Here is an 11,537-nt window from a genome sequence, read left to right as displayed (position 1 = left end):
CTACAGATTCAAGCTTGATCTCCAGACTTGATTTCCTACAGCTTAGCCACTTCTTTGGATGATGAATCTCTTTGATGGCCATTTGAGCAGTGGAAGGAGGGAGAATGATCCACCTGGAGGATGTGTGAGGGGAGGGTGTGCAGCCATTGCCATTTGAGAGTTAATATCTTAAAGTACAGCCGCGGTCTGTCACGAATGGAAAGTAGGAAAGATTCAGGTTAGCATCTGGCCAAGCTGGGGAGAAAACCTACACATCATTTCAGACAAAACCCCTTGGAATGCCCAGGATCCCCCTTCAGGAATGAAGGACTATTCCTCCAGCTTTTGGGAATGCTGCCAGCAGATGGTCTCCAGCTGGAATGACTTCTACCGAAGAGGGCCGCCTTATCCTGTGACAATCCCTTCTCCTAGGGGTAGGGCACATATAGCGACTGGTCATGTGGGGGACTACAACCTTGGCCCCTTCATCTCTACTTGGGCATCCCCACTCTAGAACTCTCCTTGGAGGTGGATGAGGCTTTTCACATTTGATTTTATTTTCTGTTCTAACAAGGCAGTCATCACCAGGTGTTTGAAACAAAATACTCCTGAAAGAGAACATTTCAGTGTTCTGACCTTCTGATAACATGGGCAGTGGAGGAGGAGGAATGAAATGAATCTTCTGTCTCTAAGAATTTGTAAAGCTCTCAGAGCATGTGTACAAGTGGACCATTTTTAAATAGAAGGAAATGCAGCATACCCCAAACTCACAGGATGGAGGAATTGAGGGTCATGGTTTCTAATTCTGATTTAAAGATTATAATTTTATAATTATAATCCATATACCTAGAACTATAATTTGCTCACTCATTCAAGTATTTCTCAAATATTTTGTGGGCTTATTTACTTATTTATTGGAGGGATTCCCTCTTTTCCAGCTTACTAAGATATTCTTGATCTACAACACTGTGTAAGCTTAAGGTGTACAACGGGATGATTTGATACACGTATATATTGGGAAATGATTACCCTGATAAGATTAGTTAACACCTCCATCACCTGATGTAATTACCTTTGTGTGTGTGGGGGGGGTGGTGAGAACATTTAAGATATATTCTCGGGATGCCTGGGTGGCTCAGTCGGTTAAGCATCTGACTCTTGGTTTCAGCTCAGGTCATGATCTCAGGGTCGTGAGATCAAACCCCGTGTCGGGCTCCCTGTTCAGTGCGGAGTCTGCTTGAGATTCTCTCTCTCCCTCTCCTTCTGCCCCTCCCGCTCGTGCTCTCTCTCTCTAAAATAAATAAATAAATCTTAAAAAAAAAGATATATTCTCTAAAAGCATGGAATGACTCACAAATTTGGGTGTCATCCTTGCACAAGGCCCACGCCGATCTTCTCTGTGTCATTCTGATTTAGTGTATAGTAAATGCTGCTAAATAAGCACGATCAAATATCTATTGAGAATCTATTATGGGCCAGATATCACGTTAGGTTCTGAGGAACTCTAATGGGCTCTCATCCTAGTGGGGGATGAAACCGAGAGAGAAACCAGTAAATAAATAAATACAGCAAAAGTCAAAAAGTTTGATAACACATTGGTGAGGCTGAAGAGAAACAGGCAGTCTTATACAGTCTTGGTAACAAAAGAAGTTAGTGGAGGACACTTGGCAATAGCAATCAAAATGGCAAATGCACATACCTGTGGGTCCAGCAATGCCACTTCAGGGAGTCCGTCCTAAGGTAATAATTGTGCAAAGTATCATGAGCACAAGATTATTCACTGCAGCGTTATTGGTAATAAAAAAGATTGGAAGCAACCAGAATTTCCCCCAAATAGTACATCCATATAATGGAATACCGTCTAAAAGAATGAAGCTTGGTACAGGAGGATCTGCAAAATATACGAAGGTGTAGATGTGCATAAAAACATTTGTGTACAAAAGGGGAAGAAAAGAACATACTTAAGTGTATCTATTATATATATTATCTATTATATCTCTATCTATATATCTATTATATGTTATATATAGATATACTTAATATGCTGAAGTACTATATATTATATATTCTACATATATACTATATATAGTATATATATTATATATAGCATATATAGTATATATTATATATAGTGTATATAGTATATATTATATAGATATACTTAAGTATATCTATATAATATATAAGTATATAAATATAATTATATACTATATAGACTCACTATACTTAGGTATATATATAATATATATACTTCCTATACTTAAGTATATATATCTATACACACATACTATACTTAGGTATATATATAATATATATACTTCCTATACTTAAGTATATATATCTATACACACATACTATACTTAGGTATATATATAATATATATACTTCCTATACTTAAGTATATATATCTAGACACACACACATAAATATTCTATCTCAGGAAGGATACTTGAGGAATTAATTGTTGCCTCTGGGGAGGGGCACTCCTGTCTATTAGATAGGATTATCTATTCTTTTTATCTTTCAAATTACCAATCAGTTGAACATATTGCCTTTTCAAAAAATGAATAAAAGTTTAAAATTTTAAAAAGATATAATTAAATGAGCAAAGTCCTCATGCAAGTACGGATATAATACGAGTGGGATGCTAAAACGATTTAAGTGTGAATTCTAAGACCTCTGATGGGGAGAGTCGGTGTCAGACTAGATGTCCTTTAATATCCTCAGAATCCTGTGTGATGAAGAAAAAAGGGCTTATCTTTGAGGATGCTGAGTTCCTTTCAAATGCCAGAATTCTGAGACTCAATGATTTTAAGAAACTGAAGGATATTTGGGAGCAGAGATCTGTGTGTATGTGTGGAGGAAGGGCAGCTTTAAAACTGAAATGCGAGGAGTGCTCCCAATAACCGTTCAACCAATAAGGAAATTCCGTTGATTTGTGCTCCCGTCCATCACGCAGTGAGGCCACCTGCCTCCAGGCGTTGATGGCTGTGGCTGCAGCTTGCTCCTCGCCCAGGTGTTGCGGTGTCTCTTTAAGTCAAACCGAGGCAAGTAAATTTAGGAGGCTTTTGAATAATTAAAGACTTTTCTCTTTGTTTTCTTGATCTATATGTTTCTATGAACACACCAGCTATTTTGTTAGCCTCCTGCTGTGGGAAAGATGCAACTTTGTGACTTTGGCAATTGTTGAAGAGGGTTGAAGGGAAACACTGAACAAAGATTTATTAGGTGATTTATCTCGGTTTTTAATAAACCAGGGAAGAAATGCTACGTACGAGCCAAGAAGCAGCCCTGAGAAAAACAAGCCAAGGCCAGTGACAAAAATAACCCCCAGAAAAGATGCTTGCCTGTAGCAAACAGGATGCCACGGGGAGCCGCCAGCCCACACTCCTTTTTGAGGCCGGGCCTCCCTGGACAGCGGTTCCCAGGCTAAGTCTGGGAAGGTTCCCGTCCGGAACCGTGCCCAACTTGGGGCAGCGGCCGCGGACCCGCCAAGTGCACCCTGCTTAGCCTAATCCATCGGGGTTCATCTGCAGCTGGTGCTGGGTCCCACAATCTGTTCTGCTTTCTTGCAAAGAGTTTGAGTGACCTCCATGGTCAGATTTGCTGGCTGTTTCGCTCCTGATCAGAAAGATGGAGCATAACCGCAGTTCAACCTTAACATGTTCTGTGTTTATTCCCAGCATTGCTAGAATGGCCTTGAGGTGGTTCCTCTAGGGAAGGGGATTCCCATTTGTTACTAACTTCCACTCTTGGGTGAGTAGGAATGGAGGATGTCATCTCTACACTCAGGATGGTTTAGAATAGAGGACTCATCCTCCTTCAGCCAGTTGGGGAGATTCCAGTTTCCCAAGTTCAGATACCATTGAGAAGGGCATTTCCTGGCGAGTCCCAGTGGTCCAGGCCACCCCACCCCTCCCTGCCTCCTGTCCCCTGAACCCTGAATTTCAGAGCGACACTGAATTGGCTTCCTGTCAGACTAGGTCTTCCCGATAAGCAAACTGCTCCCTGCCCCCACAGCATACCTTCAAAAAAAATTGTGTATATGATAAAATATATATAACATGAAATTGATCATTTTAACCATTTTTAGGGGTATAGTCCAGTGGCTTTAAGTGCACTCACATTGTTGTACAACCATCGCCACCATCCGTCTCCAGAACTTTCTCATCTTTCCAAAATGAAACTCCATACCCACTAAACACTAACTCTCCATTGCCCCAGCCCCAGCCCCTGGCAACCACCATTCTACTTTCTCCTTCTATGGATTAGACTGTAGGTTCCTTGGATGAGGGCAATCATGCAGTGTTTGTCCTTTTGTAACTGGGCCCCCTCACTTAGCATGGTGTCTTCAAGGGTCACAGGCGCCGTACAGTATGCCCCTCCTCCTGCCCCATCTTTGGTTTTTGTTCCTTCCTCACAGGCTCTGTGCTCTTTCCACTCCCCCCACCCCCCACTGCTTATTCCATGTACTCCCGGCGACCCTCACTCTGAAGTAATCCAAATCCTTACACTCCTTGCGCAATGCGGCCTCCATCTTTCACCAGACACTTAGCCTAGGGCAGGGGCCCCCAGACCACATTCTTTAAAAGTGGTACCTTTGCAGGAATTGATTGTAAGGTCACATCCTGACAGGAGTTATGATAAGATTATCAAAAGAGAAGAGAGGAAGCAGTAAAACAGGGACCAGGAAACAAGAGGGAGGTATTCGTAGGGCTACCCTCTGATGCCTTCTCCACAGCCTTTTCCAGGGAAGTGCTCCTCATTCTCCCATATGCCTTCCGTTCCCATCTTTGTGGAATTGTCCAGGGCTTCCCACATTAGAGAACAACAGAACCAGAATGGGGGGGGGTGCGGCAGTGGGGGGACGGGGCTCCACAAATATCAGTGCCTTTCCTGGTGCTGAGCCAGTGTGCGGGGGGCGGAGCATTACAAAACTCTCTCAGAAATATTACTTCTTTAATGTCTTCATTTTCTTCCTGTCAGTAATGCGAGAGCTGATGCAGCCGGAAACCCATTGGTCCAGGCTAATGGGATTTTTGCCAGTCCCTCCAGCTTGTTAATCAGGTGTGCTGGCTGGGAGTTAGCGGTTTCGGAGGGCCCGCTCAGGTGAAGAGTGACCCAGTTTTAATGGGGGAGTTGGACTCTGATTTTTCCGTTATTGTACTTAGTATGATTGACCATTATTTCTAAGGAAAGGGAACTGCTGGCGGCCTAGTTGCAGATATCTCTGCAAGGGATGTCTGCAGCTTACGCTGGGCCATTTCTTTCATCAGGTACTTGTCAGGTCATTTATGATAGGTTGAGTTGGACACTTACAAACAAATAAGCTCCTTCCTATTTGATTCATCAAACGCTCTCCTCATTGGCTGTTGGTTTTTATTTGCATTCCCAGGCTGAGCTACGGAGGCATGAAATATTGTCATTGTATTTGAAATAGCTGAGTTCGATGGCAGTATTCAGGTGGCTCCCGTGTTCCGGGGTTAGGTTTTGGTTCTTCGGGGAGGGGGGGGCGGGGGGGGAGGTGAATTTTCTCTTAACTGCCATCACAGATCAGGGCTGTGCAAGAGCGGGCTCCAGGGTGGTCTGGGCAGGCTTAGGAAGTCAAGAAGGAAGGTATAATTTGGTGGTCTGAACGGGCTTGGTGGTTTACTCAAACTTCTGCTGTTTGGCATAAATAGAGGTGGAAAAAAGAACCCGAGTAAAATAGTTACGGAATTCTGTGTTATCTTGAAAGGATATCTCATCCATCCGTACCTTGACCCCACTGCTTGACCTGCTTCACCACACTGCCTCTGTGAAGGGGATCCTTTGGCCCCCCCTTTGGTAGGCTCTTTCCATGCAAAAAGTCCCTGTTACCTGGAACTGTGTACTTTTGTCTCAGTTCCCCGATGGTGTGGGGCAGGCCCTTATTTGTACTGTTCCCATTGGAGGCGGAGAAAAGCTAATTCCCGCCCTCCTAGTGGCTTTACTCAGCCACCCTTCACTTAGAAAATGAACATCGTTGTCTTCTCCAAGCTCACCGAAGTTTTCTTTACTGAAGCCCACCTCTGCCTGAGAGATCTAAGGTGTTAAGTCCACATTTGAAAGGAGAGGCTTTGGGTTTGCCAGCTAACTTTGTGCTGGTGATCCTTTAATTCAGGGACAGGGAGAGAGCTTGTCGGGGCGGGTGAGGGCACCGTGTGGGAACAAGGAACGAAGCGCTTAGGTGCAGGGTCCACAGCTGGACTGCCCTTTGGAGTTCCAGCTCTGCCACTTGCTAGCTGGGTGACCTGGCATAAATTATTGACCTCTCTGTGCCTCAATTTCTCTTCTATAAAAAGGGATTATAATGATCTCTTTTACAGACTTCTTGCACTAGGATTTTAAGAGGTTACACTATATAAATGACTTAGCACAGCACCTGGGATAGGGCACACTTAATAAATGCTATTATTATAATTACCATCATCATGACCACTATCGCTCATTGACTGGACTGTGAGCCGTTGGAGGACAGGGGCCATGATTTCCCCAGAGCACAGCAGGGGCCCAAATGTTTGCTAAATGAGTGAAGAAATGTTATTTAGTGCACTTTCCTTTTAGCCTCTTCTTTTAGAACAGATTCTTGAGGGTTCCTTTTGTTTTCCTCCTTTGGTCTTAAAGAAAACAAAAGAGTAAATGTGATTTTTGGAAAGAGAAGATAAAGTATCTACACACGATCTCACCAAACTCATCATCCTTCTCCGAGTCTTCTATTTCCATCTGGTCCTTTTTGTAGCAAATTGTTGTTTAAAATATTTACTTCCTCACCTCCACCTCCATGGGAAAAGCAACGTTTCCTGTTCGGTGGATACTGGGCGAGGCCCCGGGCCTTGCTTTGGCCTCATAGGGTGTGGAACCTTCCTTCTCATTCCTTTAACTTTGGGCTCTGCCATGTGATGACTTTGACTACTGGGATGTCATGAGGCCGTCAGAGCCCTTGTGCAGCTGGTCCTGCCCTCCTGTACCCCTGTCGTGACCCAGAGAAGAACTCCGCCAGCAGCCGCCTACCCTTCCAGCTGGGGCCCCCGAGTGGGCATGCGCGGAGCGCACCTGAGTCCAGTCCGCCCGCTGACTGAGACCCTTCTGGCCGGGGCCCCCGAGTGGGCATGCGCGGAGCAGACCTGAGTCCAGTCCGCCCGCTGACTGAGACCCTTCCAGCTGGGCACGCCCCCCCCCCCCTCAGTGGGCATGCGCGGAGTGGACCTGAGTCCAGCCCATCAGCTAACTGCGGCCCTTCCAGCCGGGGTCCCCGAGTGTGCATGCGCGGAGCGGACCTGAGTCCAGTCTGCGCAGAGTATTGCAGGAGGACGCCAAACTGCCCAGGTCAGCCCTGTTTCAGCTTGGGGATCCATAGCTACAGAGCGAGCATAGGGGAAGTATGTGCTTCTTGTTTGTTGTACAGCAATAACTGACTGAAGAAATGTGGACGTAATTTATACATGAGCACCGTACACACGTAATACCACTTTATTTTTTAAAGATTTTATTTATTTGACAGAGAGAGAGAGAGAGCTCAAGCAGGGGGAGTCAGAGAGGGAGAAGCAGACTGCCCGCTGAGCAGGGAGCCCGACAGGGGACTGGATCCCAGGACCTCAGGACCCCAGGATCATGACCTGAGCGGAAGGCAGATGCTTAACGGACTGAGCCACCCAGGTGCCCCATAATACCCTTTTATATTCACCTTTGCTTCACTATACATTGTGTCATTGTTGGGTTTCTTTATGTCACCACAGAGTTTTTATAATTTTCAACTGGCAGCAAACTACTTTATCAGATTCATCTAGAAAATAATAACATAGTAATATTGACTCATAAATTGAGGGCTTCGTGTGTGCCCGGTACACTGTCTTACGTACGGTTAACCCTTTCAACAATCCTAGGAGGTCAGCCTTGCTTACCACCCCTTGTCTCAAAGCCACAGGTGGTGTGACAAACATTTAGGCAGGTGAACTATGGGACCAGATGCCTGGGCTGAATCCTGGCTCTGCCACTTCTTAGTTGTGTGACCTTGGGAGAGTCACTTACCTTTTCACGCCTGTTTCCTCACTCATAAGGCTGACAGGAGGCTCGTAAGGATGCTAATAACGGTACCTACCTTCTACAGCTGCAATTGTGAAGTTTGAATGAGTTCCCATTCTTAAACACCTTGGCGAGGGCCTGACCTATGGAATTTGTGCTAGCTATTCTTACAGTTGAGGAAGCTGAATTTCCAAGAGGATAACAGCTTGCTCAGAGTTATATAGTTAGTAAATTACAGTCAATCCACTGTGTCACCTAACTAGGGGACTCTAATGAGTCCCACATTATTGAGCAAGTATTTGGATTTTCAGGTTTTCCTGGAGATGGTAAAATAAAAATGCACAGAAGCATAAATTGCTCTGGCCAATGTTGGTAGTAAAACTGTTAAGCACCGTCCAGGGAAGCAGTGACTCTTGGCTAACGGACTTTGGACATAAGGTTCACCATCAAGTCCAGTCTCAGGCAGAGAGAGAAATAGGGTTTCAGAGGGTTTAATACTTGGTTCAAAGTCCTCCCGGGAATTAGTGACAGGGAAAGAACAGCTTGGGTTTTCTGATTCCAGCCCCGGGGGAATTTTTCATGGCACCAGGTGTTTTTCCTAAAGACAATCAGTAATTGTTCATTTAAAGCAAAAGGGAGTGATCCATTGAAGATTAATTTTGCTCTGCAGCACGGTGACCCACTTAAAAGTAGCTCGGGTTTTGTTTTTCACTGCTTTAGCAAGGAGCGCTAGACAGTTAGTTTCCTTGCTTGTGTTTGGGCTGGAGAATGAAAAGTGAGGTAGGATGATTATTTCTTTCCCCATCATGAATAAACAGCCTTTTCTTCCTCCCTGGATGCTTGAAGGAGGTCTGGCCTCTCCTTCCATGTCAGCATTCCCTATTGTTTTGAAAGCAGAGAGGCAGCAACGTTGCTATTCCAGGGTCAGAGGCGAAGCTGCCTGTGGGGCTCTTTGTTCTGAGGGCCCGAATCCCTCAATCACTATCCTGATGTCCTACTGAACAGAAGGGGAGTGGAGTAAATCTTCTGTGCTGCTAGTGTTGAGAAGGAAGATGATGGATTCCAGATGTGCAGCTGTGGCTCCTTGGGGGAGGAAAATGGAATAAACGATGGTTCTGGTTGGCAAGCCATGGGCGGGCGCCTGAACCCATTTCTGTCCTGGTTCCCCTGCCTGGAGCCATGGGAAGAATGGCTTTCTGCAGGAGTGAAAGGGTCGAGGACCTGGACACCAAGCAAGGGGTGTCTGGGGCTGGGGGGGTGCAGGAGAGAGAATGGAGGCTTCCTCTCTCACAGGCCGCCATGCTGGGAGCGGGCGCATGCCTGGGGTTGGCATCCCACCAATTGGCCGGTAGCATCTAGTGGATGCACCAAAGGTTATGGTGTGAAGCAAAGACAGCAGGGGTGGGAGATGGCTGGGGACACCCTAATGCTTTCTGAGTTGGTTGGGAAGTCAGGCTGACCCTTGTCTTCCAAGGTTTGTGACCTCAAGGTCTGGTTTTTGTATCATAGTTCACGGGGAGGCAGGTTCTCGAGGTCAGGGCCTCTTCTAATTTGACTTGAAGGCAGAAGAGAGATGGGAACATACTTGTCCTTGAGGGCTATGAAGCTCCCCGAAGCAGTAACAGTCATAACTGCTACGCGTTGTTTAAAAGAACGTTAGTGATGTCCCTGTTTTTCCGATGGAAAAATAATCAGGGGTGCATCATTCTGATTGACCCGGAATATTTCTGCAGTGCCCCCAGGAGGGCACTGGCCAGAGCAAAGGATAGGAAATTTTAAAAGTGAACCGCTTTCATACTGAGACCCAAACTACCCAACATTTTTCATATTGCAAAATATTTTTAAAATGGTGGGGAATACTTAATGACGTGAAAACATTTTCTCAACGTAGCGCCAAATGAAAAAAAAAAAACAAGTTCATCCCCAGGGTGCTCGGTGTGGTCTCCTTTTGCAACACGAAATGGATAGATCTCTGCAGAGAAATAAAGTCTGCGAAGATGTATTCCAACAAGATTCACCGTGCTTATTTTTCGTTTGATGCAATAATGGGTGCTTTTTATTTCTTCATTCTGCTTATCCGTACTGTTTGAATATGTTCATGACAAGCACGTATTGGTTTTGTCATAAGAAAAAAGCACAACATAGGTTTTTATTTTTAACAACTGAAAGCGAATCTAAACAACAACAAAAACTCTGCGGCCTTTGTGTTTCGGATGGCGGGCAGAGCAGAGCTCTTTCATCTAATGGGGGTGTCCATGTCAGGGCTGGAGGATAATGACTCAGAGCCAGTGGAAATGCAGCCAGGAGAACAAGTTTCAAACAGGAAAGCGCTTGCCCTGGTGACCTCTGGGGTCAGCGGCAGAGCTGACTGCAGATTCCACAAAGAGAGAAAGAGGATCCAAAAGGGCCTGGGGTTGGGTCAGTTCGGCGGGTGTGTCCCACTTAAAAACAAAGCTGCTTTGATGTGCTTCCCAGCGGGGCCGGCACAGGAATGCGGCCTGCTCTCTCCTGCATCCATTAGGGAGTTCGAAGCATCCATCTCCAAAGGGAAGATCCATCAGCTTCGCATCAAACAGGAAGGAAAGATTTACAGGTAATTTTCCCGTCCCTGTACAGAAGTATGATTAAGCATATGCTTGGAAGGGTTTTTTTCCTCTTTCCCCCACTGTAAATAGGGAGGCTTTGTTTTTCTCTCATTCCCCGTGATGCTTATAATGACTTTTATAGACACGTACTAATGTTCCGTGCTTACACTGTGCCTTCCCCACATCCATCAGGAGAGCGAGGTGTGTGGACTCTGCCATTTCTGGCTCTGAGATGATGGGGAACTGCTAAGCCGTGGGGTTCTGGGCTGCACTGGAGATCTGCGGGCCCAGGGCTCCCATGGAGAGCATAGCGTCTTCCTCCCAAGGGCTCCCATGGGCTCACGTGGGGGTGGACTCTACCCCAAACCCCAGATTTTGAATCAGCGAACTAAGGGAATGCTTTGGGAGAGAATGGGGGTCATCATAAGGCCAACCCTCCTCGGAAGCCCTTTCTTTAAGACACCAGAGGTATGGTGCCAAGAGCTTGAGCTGGACAGTCATTGGTTCGAATCCATGCTCTGCCGGAAACTGGTTGTGTGATCTTAGAAAAGGCAACACATTTCTTTGAGACTTAACTTTCGACATTTATAAAACAGAGACTACCTTCTTGTGTCTGGGGGCTGTATGTAAATATGGTACAGTGGTGGTCTCTGTGTTTCCGCTGAGGGGGATGCATTCCAGAGTGAGTGCTAGCTAGGGCCACCTAAGAGGGACATGCCAGGAGGTGCAGACCTACCCAAGAGAGAATGCTTAGAAATGTGTGTGTCTCCTTCACAACCTTACCTGGAAAACCCTAAAGGTCAGAGGCAAAGGCTGCCTAATTGCTCTGAGGGAATGAACGACGTCTGCCTCCTGGGATGACTTGTGCCACCTGGGAGAACACAGCAGCCAAAGGCCAGGTGCGGAGGGGCCGCGGGAAGGGAAAGAGGA

At 45.9% G+C, this 11,537-nt stretch overlaps 1 non-coding gene across 1 annotated transcript; it reads right to left on the bottom strand.

The window, feature by feature from the left end:
• Nucleotides 1–1,313: 1,313 nt before the first annotated feature.
• Nucleotides 1,314–1,423, bottom strand: LOC121104322. The gene has a single exon (XR_005836618.1). It is a non-coding gene; the product is annotated as a U6 spliceosomal RNA (small nuclear RNA).
• Between the last annotated feature and the right edge of the window lie 10,114 nt (nucleotides 1,424–11,537).

The sequence above is a fragment of the Ursus maritimus genome, unplaced genomic scaffold, assembly GCF_017311325.1.
Source record: "Ursus maritimus isolate PB19 unplaced genomic scaffold, ASM1731132v1 scaffold_20, whole genome shotgun sequence".
Classification (NCBI taxonomy): domain Eukaryota; kingdom Metazoa; phylum Chordata; class Mammalia; order Carnivora; family Ursidae; genus Ursus; species Ursus maritimus.
The sequence above is the reverse complement of the archived record's forward strand: the minus strand, read 5'-3'. Positions and strand labels throughout refer to the sequence as shown.